Genomic DNA, 16,621 nt, shown 5'->3' on the forward strand with positions numbered 1-16,621 from the left:
AATAAATCACCAGCTTATATACATGTTTATTAAATGCATCATACTTGGAGCACCAGATGTGAGAAAGACAAAAACTAAATACCAGCAGCAGGGTTGCTAAGTAAATTATTTGGCTTGTTGCTGGTAATGAGAGGCTGCACTTGGTGGAACTTGCCATGAAATTACATGTTTCTGCTGTTTTGTTCCTTAATGAACTGTGATCAACTCTAAGAGTTGTTTGGATAAGTTTTCCCTTGGTGTTGATAGAAAAGATAATTCTCTCTAAAATAAAACCTTTATAAACCCAAATATTTTTTTTCTGAATTTACAAATTCTTTATGTCTTCATTTTGGGTTGTTACTCAACAATAAATGAATGAAATTGATTAAAACACATATCAAATGTAGTAGAAATGTAATTTATGATTACCTTTAATTTTCCTCTTTCTTCATACCTTACAAAAAAATACTGTTGATTTGAGTTATGCCCAAGACAGAGTGAGCAGAAAGAAGAACGAAGAAAGATGGTGCCGTTTTGTTAGCATTTCCAAATCATATCTCTGCTGCAGAAATGGGCAAATCTTACAATAAAGCTGCTGATTTGATTAGGAAGACCACTAATTACACACTGAAGCAACACACTCTCATGCCCAATCTCCTATTCATAGATCTGGCATTCTTCCTATTTCTTGTTTAGAAAAATATTTCTGGCTTGGTTGAGGAGACTAAATCATTAGAAGCACTAGGAAACAGTTCTGCGTGGGGTATCCATTTGAGCAGGCAGCTGTCCTTTGAAAATTGCCTTTATTGTATGAGGCTCCCAATTTTGCAGTCAGGATATTGTATAAAATCAATTAAGCCAGAGGATCTCTAGGTAATCAGCTCTGAGAACTGTTGCCCCAGCTGCGATTATTTGCTGACTGTTATTCCTATGTCACTAGTGCCCACGTGTTAGCCTTTGCCTCTTGGCAGCAGCGTGGTCCCGCCTTGCTCCTTTCAGCTTCTTCTCTTTGCCACCTTCCTGAGTCTTACCCAGGCTCCTGCTCTCAAGAGATGCCAGGAGAATGTCCTGCTGAGTTAAGCGGTTGTGGCTTTCAGGTCCTCTTCACCAGCACGTAGGAAGCTGGAAGTTAGTACCACAAATTGCTGCTGTTGCTATGGCAACCAGAGCTGCTCCTTAGCAAAGCTGTTAAGGAGGAAAAGCTCCTTTAGTTTTTTTGATCTTTCTGTATCTTTCCCTCCCTCACCCTTTATTAGTCACCTCAAGCAATCATCTCTTCTAATATCCCCATCCGCAGCCTCCTGAGGAAATCATTCATATTAAGGCTTAAACAACCAAAGAGCCTCTATCCTTTAATAAGGCACAAATTCTTAAACCAAAAGGAGAAAATCTCATAATATCTAATGTTAAAATTTTATGCATCATTTGGCCAAATGGGGAAAGTATCTCGTGGTATAGGGTGGAGAATTCCTTCATTCACTCACTCATTCATCAAGCACTTATTAAATACTCACCAATAAGTATTGGGAAAATGCTAAACACTGGGGATTCAGAGATAGATAAGATATAGCTTCTACCTCACAGTCTGGAGGAAAGGCAAATATGAAAATAAATTCCCATACTAAGGTAATGCTGGTGTCTGATAAAAGTCTATTTGGGTGGGGTAGGTGGTTCTACTTGGGAGGTGTATGTGGGGGATACAAAAGGCTCATGAAGAAGGTGAGTTGTGTGTGGTGGATAGATGTGCAGTGAGCACACACGTTACTTTGCAGGCCTCTTATATGTTCTCTTGAGTTCATTATCGTGGATTATTTTATTGGCTAATGGGTTGAGATGTTGGAGTCCTGGAGAGCCTTTGGGAGATACAGTGTAAATGTGAGTCAGAGCAGGGGTCCCCAACCCCCAGGCCACAGACTGGTCTTGGTGCGTGGCCTGTTAGGAACCGGGCCAACAACAGGGGGCAAGTGAACGAAGCTTCATCTGTATTTGCAGCCGCTCCCTAGTGTTACCATCACCGCCTCAGCTCCACCTCAGATCATTAGGCGATAGATTCTCATAGGAACACTGGTGCCTGGTGCCAAAAAGGTTGAGGACCATTGACAGAGAATGGCAATGGTGTCTCACTTGTGAGTACTTGGAAGGTTGAGTTGGAAGTGACGGGAGCTGGCGTGGTAGAGGCTGGGAATGGCAGATTCTCCTGGGAGGAAAACATCACCGCCTCAGCTCCATTTCAGATCATTAGGCGATAGATTCTCATAGGAACACTGGTGCCTGGTGCCAAAAAGGTTGAGGACCATTGACAGAGAATGGCAATGGTGTCTCACTTGTGAGTACTTGGAAGGTTGAGTTGGAAGTGACGGGAGCTGGCGTGGTAGAGGCTGGGAATGGCAGATTCTCCTGGGAGGAAAGTCCTGGCGAGAACATTTGGCTGGACCTTGAGGAGGTGAGAGTGAGTATAACTGGAGGCTAGTTTGGCAATAGTAGTTGGTGTAAGGTAATAGAGCCCCTGAGGGTATGGGAGCCTGAAATTGGGCAGGGACACTGATGGGAAAAGATCCATCTGATTATTATTAACAGCAGTAGTGTAGTGTCATGGTTAACAGCTGGGCTTCGGAATTCAACAGATCTGGGTTTGTCTTGGCTCTGCCACCACTGACTAGAGACTTTGGACAAGCAGCAATATTTCTGGGCCTGTTACCTCAGCTGTAAAATCAGAATACATATGTTAATGGTTGAATTGTCTTCCCCCCAAATGCATATGTTGAATTCTTTTAACTCTGGTACTATATTCGGAGGTAGGATGTCCAGAATGTAATCATATTTGGAGATAGGGTCTTTAAAGCGATGATTAAATTAAAACGAGGCTATTAGGATGAGCCCTGGTCCAATATGACTGGTATCCTTATGAGAAATAAGGATACCAGACACATATGAAAGGACACAGACACATATAAAAGGAAGACAATGTGAAGACACAGGGAGAAGATGGCCAGATACAAGCCATGAAGAGAGGCTTGGAACAGCTTCTTCGCTCACACACCTCAGAAGGAATTAACCCTGCGGACACTTTGATCTCATATTTCTAGAACTCCAGAACTGTGAGAAAATAAATAGAATGTGCTTTGTTACATCAGCCCTGGAAAACTGAGAACTAATAAAAATTTTAATATCATAACTTGTGGCCCACAATTAGCAATTTTGCAGCTTGAACTCTGAAGCTGCTTGCAGAGCATTACTTTGCCTTTTGGGCTCTGGAACTGCCTGCAGAGCCAGCAGCAGCCCCCCACTCCCACCCTCAGCCTCACATGCTGATTGTACTGTTTGATAAATTGTATTCCTTGCATCATTGTTAAATAATACTCCCCCTGTACTATGATTGTGTGATCAAAGACAGCCTTTTTTGTTATATAGGCCTGAGATGAAACTAAGACTTGATAAATGCTTAATCATATGTTACCTATTGTTCTCACCCAACTCCACTTGCTCGATCACTGAGTCAGCCAAGCATTGAAAGTCCAGTTGCCCTCACCAATCAGCAAACAAATGATGCAAGTTTATGATCTTGTTTCCCCCTCACAATCCATCTATTTGATCATCAGCTCCTTGCAACTTTTGCCTTTATAAACCCTGCCCTATCCCCTCCATTTTTGGAATGTATTCTCGGTTCTTACAGAGGACTGCGTTTCCCAGTTTGCAAATTATTACCTGAATAAACTCTCTTTAAATTTTTTTAAAAAAGGTATCTCCAGATTTTTGTTTACAAAACTAATCCATAGAGTTATTATGAAGATTAAATAATTTATGTAATCCACTAAATATGATAATATTCAATATGTGGTAGCTATTGTTATCAAAACAATAAGATTGACTCAATTTTGAATAAAAACAAATTCCAACTCACTTGCATATTTGTGTGGTTAAGGCTATCAGGATTAATGGATTTCTCTGGTTAACTGAATGCCAGAGGACCCTTTGTTTCATTCTGATGCCAAACTTTTAAACATGTCTTGTCCATCCTTATAATGATTGTCATTGAATCTTTTTTTTTTGATTGCCTCTCTTTAATTGCAAGAGAATGAAATTGAATGTGTACTGCTTTTAGAAAGTTTTGTTTTTAATAAGTCAGTCATCAATTTTTTTTTTTTTTAATAATTTGCTTTTTTCTTTTTCGCAGTGAAGTGCTGAAAACTTCAGTTAACTTTAAGGTTCTAGAAAATTGGACAAATCCAACGTATCAACATTTCCATGAGTACATTCTGTAAAACAGTGTACATTGTATGAACTCAAGCTTGTTTCTGAAACTTCAATTATAATAAAATAACATATGCAAATTACTATCATTGTCTCCATTTATTTTGGACCAGCTGCTTCTAAACAATTAACAAAGAGATCACGTAAATGCAATTAGTTAGGAGAAATACCAGGCTCCAAACAGAAAACAGAAGAAAATGAATTCTATTTACAATCTTCTAGATTATGCTTCTCAATTGCCTTTTCGGGAGCTGGTACGAAACAGTAAACTGTACTTTATCATTGCCCTCATCTGACATTTCTACTTATCTTCTGAGAGTGAAATTTATTTAACTTCTTTCTCCCTCTTGAGGAGAGGGTTAGAAACCATAGAACGAATTATCATTATCGGTTCTTATCTACCTAGAAAATGCTGTGCTTGGAATTTCAAGTAAAGAAGAGTAAAGAAGGAAGACAATGGGAAGAGGCAACTCAGAGTCTCAGAAGGAGGGACCTTTAATGGTGCAGTGAGTTAAAATGTCACTGCTCTCATCAGGAGAGGAACCTAGTACCCCGCTTCTTGAATTTGGACTGTACTGGGCTATACTTCCAACTAGCTTTGGTAAATAGAATGTGGGAGAACAAACATTGTACGATTTCCAAGCAAGGCCTCAAGAGGACTTGTAACTTCTGCTCTCACTTTCTTGCATCATTGCTCTGAAACTGCCATGTAAAGAAGCTTGGTATAGTTGCCTTAAAGATGACAGACCAACTGACTTACTGACACTGTTTTTTCCTGTGGCTTCTCATGACCAAATATAAATGCAGAGATAACTGTACAGAGAGAGGAGTTATCAGCAAATACTTTATAGTATTGCCCACTGCACCCCTCCTTTTAGGAGGTGCAGAGCTCCTTATTTCCAGAGATATGTCAGAGTGAAGAGCTTGGAAAAAATTCTGTTTACTTTGGTTTCTGAAAATCTAAGCCCTGAGTGCTACTGAGAGGATCCCGGACATAAAAGCAAACATTTGGAGAAATATTAAGAGGATATAAAATGTTTACATTTTAAGTACTTTCCTTCTCCCTAAGCCTAGAGAAAGACGTCCTGGGCTTGGGAGAGAGAGAAGAGTGGATTTCAGAGAGGGGGCCTGGGCTGCTGCTTCCAGGCAGCATCCAGCAGAAGAGCAAGACTGAGAAGGATGTGGAAATAGAGAGGACCGAATTTCTGAAGCCGCTTTGTTGAAATAAAGTCATCGATAAGGAGGTTCCAGGACCCCGAGAGGGAATGCCACAGTGTATGGTTAGACAGATAGGTTCCCTGAGGCCTAGAGAGAACTTCTTGCTCATTAATGGCCAGGAAGAAGCAGAAGGATGCCCTGAAGCACAGAAGTTCCAGGAGGTGGGCTGGGCCCGGAAGGACTGCGAAGGCAGAAAAGGCAGCAGTTACCCATGAGGACAGATGTCATTGAGGACTCGTCAGCCCTCCTTCCTCATGGCATGCCCGTCATTCCTGTTTGTCCTCCCTCTGAGACTTCAGCCTTGGGTAATGCGTTAGAGAACACCGATTTAATAAAGATCACACTTTTATCATTTGCGAATAGGCTCAATGTAGGAATTGTTACAGAAAAATAAAGGTCTGTTTCTGGGACCCCTGAGTCTGTGAATAAGAACTGGGGACACAAATAGTGCCTTACTTAAAGGACTCTTGGGGAGAGATATTGAAATCGTGCAAGTGAGACGTACCTTATAAACTCCAAACTGCTATCCAATTTTAGTTATTATATATGTTTGTATTATTGAGATAGTTATTAAGTTACTTATTTTTCTGGGTTATCTAAATAACTCATTTTCAGACTGGAAAACCAAAATTTAAAAAAATAGAGAAAGCATTTTTCATTATTTCTCTGCAATGCAATGTCAGAACAGAATTCCATTGCTTGTGTCCAATACCAATAGATGGGGTGGAAATTATCATCCACTAATGAGCGATGAATAGCTTTTTGGAAGATAATTGCATGCAGGGAGACTTCTTGCATAGGTTGAATTGCCATTTATATAAAGTTTAACACAAATCAGAATTTGAACCTAGGTCTGGTTAAATAATTGATGCTCAATAAATATTTATGAAATAAATGACTGGACCCTAAGTTTGGAATAAATGACTAGACTCTAAGTTTGGAATCTAGTATTTCTCTTCTTCTAAGGAGGAATGGAACTATTGATGAATTCTGACATGATTACTAATATATTAGTAATCTTATGTTTTCCACCTCAATTTGGCTTATACTACTTTTTCATTATCCTTTCTTTCTTAAAAATTTAATATACATACTTTCAACAAGTGTCACATCATATAGTCTAATCACAAAGATTCAAAGTGAATATTAGTATATTAAAGACTCCAAAAAGTCCTGTAGTAAATAAACTTCTTTGTCTTTATTTAATCTGGTACTTCCCAAATTTTCTTGACCCCGTAACTGTTTTCTCCATAAAACACATTGGCAAATATCGGCTCAGAAAATCCTCTCATCATTAACATGTAATCACATCATATACATAGTTAGTTTCTAGAAGACAAGAAGAAGTAGATACTATGAATTAGAATAAAGTTGAAAGACTCAAAAAACCCTAAGCACAGGGTTTTACAGTCTTATGGCTCCTTTATTTGGTCTGAACAAATCCTCTAACAGTCTCTCAGAATTAGGACATAATTTATTCTGAAACTTCTCTTTCTCTGGTCAGAAGCCTTTCTGGGGCACCTTCGCATGGCAGCTCTGTCCAGCTTCAATTTCTGTGTGCCTAAGCTTTTCAGACAGCTGATCTCTATTTGTCTCTACTTTTCACAATGAACAACCGTAGGGGAAATAAGAATTTCTCTTTCAGCTCCCCAGTGGATTCCACACGAAAATGAGCCCTTCAGCAAGTCAGTGGCTGTTCAACCCCCTCCTGTTGTTGAAACGCAGATCTGCTATTTGCCTAGCTCCAGACTCAGTGACATCCAATGCATCATGGAAGCATGGGGTTTACTTCGTAGTTCTCTGCTGCTGGTCTGCCCCTTCCCTAGTTTCTATTCTTAAACTGAAGGATCTTTAAGAGTCTTTTGGGAGCTAAAGACAAGAGTAATTTGCCTCAGCTCACATTCTGTCAGAAATGTCTGGATGCTGCGTTTATAGTAAAGAAGTTGTGTCTCATTTCACTTTTTATCCCCCATAGCAGGTGCAGACAATAATCCATAGTAAGTTTTATGAATGCCCTCCATGGGGGTTAAAATGATTTTTTAATAATTTCAAACTTTTAAAACAATATGTGAACTAGACACAGTGACCATTACCAAAGGGTTGAAATAGTAGTTTCTCTTCAAACAGTGAGACGACAGGGAGAGATTCTTAACTTGGGTCCATTTCTCCTCAGTCCCCTTCCCCCCACCCTCACACCCCACCCCCAGCTTTTATTTATTTTGAAAAATTATAAACTGCAGAAAAGCTGAAAGAATAATATTGTGAACACCTGGAATACCTGTATCAAAATTACCCAATAATTATCATTATTACATGCAAGAAAATTAACATTGATACATAATATTATAGTCATGTGCCACTTAAAAAGGGAGATACCTTCTGAAAAATGCATCAATAGTGAGTTTGTTGTGTGAGCATCATAGAGTGTGCTTACACAAACCCAGATGGTACAGACTACCAGTATAATTGCATGGTGCTATACTTTTATATGACTGGCAACAGAGTAGGTTTGCTTACACCAGCATCACCACAGTGAGTAATGCCATATGACTTTATGATGGTTACAATGTCACTAGGTGATATGAATTTTTCAGCTCCATTATAATCTTATGGAACCACTGCTGTATATGTAGTTTGTCATTGATAAAAACATTGGACTGTATTTGAGACACAGTCCCCATTCTAATTTCTCAAATTATCCCCCACCCCACCCCAATTATGACTACTTTTGTTCAGGGATCCTGCATGCATTTGATGATTGAGACTCTACCACGTGGAGGTACAGAGCAGGGAATGGCAGCTCTTCTCTACTGGGCTGGGCCAACTAACGACTCAGGTTGCTGTTTTATGATAGGGTGTATTTCAACAGGTCCCTCTCCCCAGCTTTGTGCTGCCCAATGATACATAAATTATAACCAGGCCTTTCTTAGAGAATTTTAGGAAATAATTACTTAAGATGCTGACATCCCTAACATGAATGATTCCACCCAGCCGAAATAGCAGTGGCTTTAAACTTCAGATATATTTTCTTGTGTATAAGGAGTCTAAAAATAGCAAGTCTCCTACCAGCTCTCCTTTCCACCATCCCTAGGGTTTGGAACTTGTTCTCGTGGTTGAAAATGGCTGCCAGAGCTTCAGCCGTCACATCTTGTTCTGGGCAGTAGGACGGAGAGAGGGAAAGTGAGGGTCTAGTTTCCTTCTTAAAAAGGAGAACCCCTAGACATAGCACATAAGCTTCTTACATCTTGTTGACCAAAAATTGGTCACATGACCACAGCTATCTGCAAGAGAGACTAAAAAATGTAATCTTAGCTAGGTGATAATGTGCCCACCAAAAAATTTGGGCTCTGTTTTTAAAGAAGGATGAGATATTAGGTGACAACTAGTAGTCTCTGCCATACTTCCTAATCAGGAGGGTCTATAGATCTTCAGCTTAGTTTAAAGAAAGATTACAAATTAGTGCCCCCTTAGATCTGCATTAGCCTGGATTAGTGCCAGTTCCTTAGGTAAGATGCAAGAATATTTATTGTAGGGGTTTATATTTCCTATTTTATTCAATAATATTAGGTCTAGAGCGAGTAAATATTTGTTAGTCTATTAAGTCTAGGTGAAATAAATATCTATTAATTTATTTAGAATGTAAATTCTTAATCATTTAATTTAAACCATAAAAGTTTATTTAAGCATGATTGGAAAAGCATGAGCTTGGGTTAGAGAGACCAGGGTTTGCCGCATAACTGCTGTGAGGATCAAATGGTACATGTGAAAAAGTTCAGTAAATAGTCAACAAATAGTTAAACGCTTGCCCATTTTCTCTCTTCTTTTCTCCCATTCTTCCTCCCTTCCTTCCATGATAATTCTGTGTGCTGACAGAGAGAACTAGTTGAGATGTGCTGCTTCACAATTACTTTTTAAAGCCTGCTGTGTCTTGCTAAATTTAAAAGGATATTTAGCTGGCTAAGGGACCATTTGCTGACTTGAGCACATGTCTGGTTGAGGTTGCCTAGGTCTAGGGTTTTAAGTAGGGCAGTTCTTATGTGAGGGTGGAGGTTAAGTAACAGCTCAGAAAATAAACATACCCTCATTTCTAGCTCTGGACCTAAGAGGCTGGTTTTTGTTTTTGTTTGTTTTTAAATGTCACAAGCTTTCAACTATGAAGACAGTAGGAATAAGTTTCCATGAGTGGTTTGGGCTTCCTGTACTCCTCACTTTATAAAAAGGGCACATTCTTTCAGAAGCAGACCCACAAAAGGCCCAGGAACACCCTTTTCAGTTCTGGGCCATTTAATCTCGGTTGTTTCTTTGGGAATTGCTGCCCGACACATATAAGCCACTGACAACAGAGTAGAAGGGGAAGCATTTTTGTAAAACATCTGTACAGTGTCCACTTCAAACAGTTATGAGGAGTGGTAGGGAAATTAATGGTTGTTTGGACAGCCTGAGTCCTTAAGCTGAGGCACTAAAAAGTACTTTTCACATCGTTAAATACAACTTCCTTTCCTTATTCAAAGTTGAGATGTAGTCATGGTTGATTACTATGCAGAAGTTTCTTTATCTTGACTATTTCTCAGTAGCTCACATGGGAGGGTATTAATCACAGAAGTCTTCTGAGTCTTGAGTAGAATGATTTTGGTCTTAAGTGGTTTGACATTAAATTGAAAGTACGAGAAAGTACGTACTAAAATGTTGCCAGTCTCATTACTTGTTAGGAATATTTATCATCTCTGGGAATTTCAGAGACTAAATATATAAACAATTTGAGATTATCTCGTCACCTAGATGCCTTTTATGTGAAGGGATGGATTCTTGGTTCGCGGAGTGGTAAATGTAGGAAACCAGACTGATGTAGTGGATAGAGCTTTGGATTTAGAGTTGAACCACTTGGTTCAAGGCCTGCCTTGGAAATGAACTTGGGAAGTGTGAAGAGTGAACTTGATAAAAGTCACTATGGGATTCATGATAAACAATTTTGGGTGTCATGCATTGACTAGGGTGTTTCAGCTACGCTCTGATGTTTAATTCTCTCATGGACTCTATGAGGTGTTATTAATGATGCCTCAGGTTTGGTTACTCTCACACAGTTAGATCCACCTGGCATGTTCCCCTGTGCTGCATGTCTGCACTTGGGGACACTTTATGCTTTGTAAATTATATAAATCTGTATAAGCCTAAGGAATTACTCTCAGTTCAATAAAAATAGATCATATAGTTGAAGCTTCTTCCCTGAGATTCATTGGGTCAAACACTACAGGGATTTCTGCAACAAGTGAGAGAAAAGTTTTATGGTTATAAAAATCACATTTTAGGAAATAAAGTCCCATGTAAAAGGAAAGGGAGTTTGTTTTAATCTAAACAGAACTTCAGTTTTCAAATGTCCAAACAACCGATGGTTATGGCAGACATTGTAGGTTGACTGAGTCAGCTCCATTTCCATCCGTGTTCCCCTTGTCTGCTTCTATCTTAGAAGCTATAAAAGCTAAAACTCAGTTTTCCAGCCTCCCTGACAGCCATGCAACACAGTTCCAGCTCAAAAGATGTGTGAGTGTTGTACCACAAAGAATTTGCCTAGACTTTGTTCTCACTTCCTGGCAGGGAGATTTTAAACCCTTGGAACTTCCCCAGATGAACAGTGTCTTTGTTATTCATGGTGGGCCCCTTAAACCATACCTGAGTTTATGCTAATGAGATGACTCTGGGCACCTAGATGGCTTCAAGATGGGGGTTGGTTGCCAGAAGAACCAACCATGTGATTAGAGATTAGTTGTGATTAGAAAGTTGGGGCTTTGAGCCATTTGATATCAGCCTGACCTCTGGGGAGGGAAGGGGAGTTGGTGGTTGAGTTAAGTTATGTGGCCAATGAGCCAATTGATCTTGTCTGTATAATAAAATTTCAATGAAACTTCTGGCTACCCAAAGCTGATACACATTAAAGTACCAGGAGTGTGTGCATGATGAGGATACAGAAAGTTTGTGTTTGGAACCCTTCCAGACCTTGTCCAGTGGGTCTCTTCTTTGACTGGTTCTAATTTGTATCCTTTTGCTGTAATAAACTACAATTGTAGGTATAGTGCTTTCCAGGAGTTTGGTGAGTCATTCTGGCAAATTATTGAACCTGAGATTATAGAAGGAACCCCTAAATTTGTATCCAGTTTGTTAGAAGTGGATACAAGCTTGTGGCTGATAGGAAGTGAGGGTAGTCTTGTGAATGACTATGTCCTGAACATGTGCAATCTGACCTAACTCTAGGTAATTAGCATCAGAATTGCATTGAAGGGAAGACCATCTTTTTCCAAATAAAAAGGCAATACCTCATTCAGAGAAAGACCTCTGCCCTTTGCTCTTTGCCCTTTTTTCCTCCTCTTGCCTAGAATGTAGATAGTATGCTTGGTGGTGCACCAGCCATTTTGTGACCATGAAGACTAAAGCCACACACAAAAGAAAGCAGAGCAAAAAGTTAGAAGAAGCTTAGGTCCATAATAACACCATAGAACAGCTCTCCCAACCTTGGACTCAAGAACCCTGGGCTCCTTTTGTAACATGAGAAAAATAAGTCCCCATGTGTTTAAACTTCTCTTGATTCTGTTGTTTATGACTAAATACATTTCTAACTGGTACCCCACCCTCGGTATGTTGTATATTATGATAGCTCAGAAAGGAGAACAGATTAGGCAAACTTCCATGTAACACAGATCGAATATAAAGAAATGTGTTTTTTTCCTCTCATTTCCTTTTCTGAAATGGCTTTTTGACACGTGTTTGGTATAACAAAGGGAATTATGTTCAGAAAACAAAACTTCTTTTTCCTTGCTATAATGTTGATGTTTTTTTTGGTTCTAAAGTATTGTCCTGCTTTTCACAATTTGGTGAAAATTAGAGATGACATCTTCCTTAGGATCAGCAGCTTGTTGCTCCATTTATGACAAAAAAAATCATTTAAAAATTAAAGTTAAGTTTATTTTATCTGACATAACTATATTTGCCTACTTGTGAACAAACAAAATTGTACCTTTTTATGGTCTTAAACTAATAAAATTACCTACAGCTTTTGAATTGTTTTTTTTAAAAAATCACATGTTATTTTTAGAAATCTGTAGATTAAAAGAGATTCTATAGAAATATCGACTAGTTGCAATTTATGTACCTTATTTGGATATTAACAATGTGTGAAACAAACAGGATATTGAGGCAATGATTGGATATTTAGTGATTTTTAAAAATAGAATTACTGTTATTTTTAGGTATGGGGATCACGCAGGGATTATATTTTAGAGTCTTTATCTTTTAGAGATACATATTGAACTATTTATGGACCAGATGATGCTGGAGAGCTCGATGGGGTGGGAGTCCAAACAGGGACCCTGACCTGGAGTTTCAGTGATCAGGTTCTCCTCTTACGCCACGAAAAAGGATTCCAGGCTACGACAAACAGCAAGCAGGAAAGCAAGAGTTTTATTAAAGCGAAAGTACATACTTAAGAGAAAAGTGTGGGTAGCTCAGAGAGAGAGTCGCCTCAAGCTGTCTGAATTATGGGCTTTTGTTCTCTTGGGGTTGGGGAGTGGAGATGATAATGATATTATGGTTAGCCAAAGCTGAACAAAGGACAAGGGAAAGACTCAGGAGACTTATCAGGCAGGGGAGCCGAGGCCCAAGGTCATCTATCTTGTCTTCCTGGCCTTGGCTTGTTTCTCATGCTAGAGTCTCATGCTTGGAGTCAAAACAGGGAAAGGGCTGAGTAGCAGCGGTCCCCAATCTTTTTGGACCAGTGCTCCTATGAGAATCTAATGCCCGATGATCTGAGGTGGAGCTGAGGTGGTGATGCTAGTGCTGGGGAGAGGCTGCAAATACACATGAAGCTTAGCTCCCTGCCACTCACCTCTTGCTGTGCAGCCCGGTTCCTAACACACCACAGACCAACAGGTACCAGTTCACAGTCTGGGGATTGGGGACCCTGGAGTAAGGGACTGAGGAAAATTTCCAGAGCCGTATCCTGCAGGGGTAGGGTGGACTTCCCTAGGCTAACTATTCTGCCTCAAAACTATCTAGGAATTGTCTGTGAGTTCATACCATGTCCGTGTTGGATCTAGGAGATAAGGTTCATTATACTAGTCTCTCAACTTTTGGATCTAGGAGATAAGGTTCATTATACTAGTCTCTCAACTTTTCTGTATGTCTGACATTTCCCATAATAACAATATGAAAACAAGCAGATGAATGTGATTAGAAAAGTAATGGAGTTAACAGGAACAAATAAATTAATAGTTCTGCATATAAGAAATTTGGAAATCCCCACTCTGTCCAAACAAGTAAAAAGCTGAAAAGACTGAAAAATAATCAACTCTTCTAGGATCCATAAGAGAGGTGAGGAAACAGAACAAATTGTTACCCTCAAGATTAGAGAGATAGGTGAATACAGAGCACAACAATTTACCAAGCAGGCACTCAAAAACTGCTGGAACCAGTGCTGGGTAGGACTATCGGAACTGCAACTGACAAATTGCTGGAGGCTCAGTGTGGACAACGCTAAGAGTTAAAACTCCAGGGGGCTCCAGCCATTGGGCCCCCATAATTCTGTGAGATTGACCTCCAGGAGCCTGACCATGTTCCTATAGCATATATCAGAGAAAAATCCCCTTGTGCTCTCAGCAGGGAGAGGGGAAAAAGAATCATTTTGAAATACGCCAGAGTACTCCATCCTTCTTAACAAAGCCTGTCCTCAGGAGAAACTAATTAACCAGAACCCAGCGTGTAGGTATTATCAAAGCCTAGATGACCTTGGGAGGGAAATGCCCAACCCTGGCCTACTCTAGGCATCCTTTCCAACCTAGGAGAGAAAAGACATGAGAAACACTTGTGAAGTTCACAGTCCAGAGGCATAGGCTCACTAAAAGACTGAGACACAATCTTAGGACTATAGAACGCTTCCCTTCCCCCTATACCTCATTACTGCCACATTACTAAAGGCTATTTACAACAGTTCCTTTTACCTGGTACATCATATCTGGTTATCAAGAAAAAATTGCAAAGCGTACCAAAAGGCAAAAAACAAAAATGAAATCAAAAAACACAATTTGAAGAGATAGAGCAAATATCAGAACCAGACATGGCAGAGATGTTGGCATTAAATTTAAAACACCTATGATTAATATGCTAAAGGCTCTAATAGATAAAGTAGACAGCATGCAGGAACAGATGGGCAATGCAAGCGGAGAGTTAGACATCCTGAGAGAGAACCAAAAAGAAATGTTAGTGATAATAAACACTGTCACAGAAATAAAGAATGGCTCTGATGGGCTTAGTGGTAGACTGAATACAGCCGAGGCTGAGGATATCTCAATAGAAATTTTCAAAACTGGAAAACAAAGAGAAGAAAGACTGAAAAAACAGAAAATTAAGGACTGTGGGACAACTACAATATAAATACAAGTAATGAGAATACCAGAAGGAGAAGAAAGAAAGGAACAAAAATATTGGAAACAATAATAACACAGAATGTCCCCAAATAAATGTCAGACGCCAAACTACAGATCCAGGAAGCATGAAGCAGGATAAGTGTCCCCTGAACTATTCATTTCAGTGATACTTTCTATGGTTTGTCAGATATTTAGCATTTGTGGTCCTCTGTTGTTAATTATTGTTTAACATTTCATCCCAACCAGATTAAAACCTCCTAGTAGGTAGGGACTTTTTCTCTATACTTCATTTTTTTGAACTCTTTTTCGGTGGCTTCAGTGGATCTTCGACAAGAGAGATGTTCAGAAAAACCTTCATTCATGTGATAGTCAGCTCTGGTCGTTTGTAGGGCATACATGGTTACTTACATCTATTGAATATCTACTATGTGCTTAATGATTTTTTTAGGACCTTATTGCGAATCTTTAAAAACCACTGGGAAGAGAGGTGTTACGATCCTCAAACAAATGAGGAAATGTAGGCTCAGTGGGATTGAAAATAACTTGTTCAAAAGCACACAGGTAGAAATCAGCAGAACTATGATTCTACTCCAGGTTTGGCTAATTCCAAAGAACTAGCTCTTTGAACAGAATGCAGAAGTTGTCACTATCTTGGGAACTCGGAGAGGCAAAGAGGTGGGGGTGTTAAAAGGAGAATGCACGGTACTGCATTAGATTGCATTTCCTTCCAAACTAATAGTGTATATATGATCTGAAGGCCAGAAGAAATAAGTGCTGGGCGTGCAAAGTCCATCCTATGGAGTGAAGTGCATCTCAGCACTTTCCACTCAGCAGTGTTGTCTCAGATGTGGAGCTGCTGCAGGGCTGCAATGGACCCCTGAGTGTTTCCTTGTGAAATCCCTACCTCAACCACCAGACAAAACCAGGGACTTGAATGCTTTTAAAGTGAAACATGTCTGCTCTTGAAAAAGAAAAAGCCTTGCCTGGAGGGTCCAGGGGAAAATGTTACACAGCACAACACATGGCTTCATTGCCTGCAAATCATGTTTAGAGATTTCTCCCTTTCCCAAAGTTCTCACAAAAGCTGCCCCTAAATTCTCTCTCCCCTCCTTCGCTTGTTATCTCCAAGCATTGTCATCCTTCTATCCCCCTGCCTTTTTTTTTTCAAAATAGTGCAATCCTCAGGCCCAACCTCCTTAAAAGAGAGGGAGAGAAAATGGCAAATAATGTATTTATAATTTAATATTTTTATTCAATTATAATTCAAACCATATAGAAGTACCAAATAAAATATTAGCATTTATCCCTGCTCTCTTCTCCCTCAATCCCACTCACCGTATTTAAAAGATCACCCTTAAAAGATAGCGTTGGAACCTTCTAAACTCTCCTCTATTCAAATGTTATCATCAATTTCTAGTTCCGTACATAATTTTGTCAGAAAAAGAAAAAAATTAATCTTTCAAAAGCTGTCGGCCGTATGTGCCCCTTGTTTAGGAAGAGATTGATCTTCTGTTTAGGAAAACAAAGCCCTTCCATGAACTTTTTGAAAAAGCATAGACGCGATCCAGATCCCAGTCCACAAGGACAAGTTGAGACTAATAAGCAATACTTTGCATGATAAAATACAAGGATGGAGAATGGTATAACCTTGGACTCTTAAGAATCTTCAGAAATATTGAGGGAGGCATCCCTGGGTTTGGGAGGCTGCCTTGATCCTGGAGGATAAGGCTTGAGTCATTCTATATGAATGTCACAGGAAAGAG

The sequence above is a fragment of the Pteropus alecto genome, unplaced genomic scaffold, assembly GCF_000325575.1.
Source record: "Pteropus alecto unplaced genomic scaffold, ASM32557v1 scaffold196, whole genome shotgun sequence".
In the NCBI taxonomy this organism is placed as follows: Eukaryota; Metazoa; Chordata; class Mammalia; order Chiroptera; family Pteropodidae; genus Pteropus; species Pteropus alecto.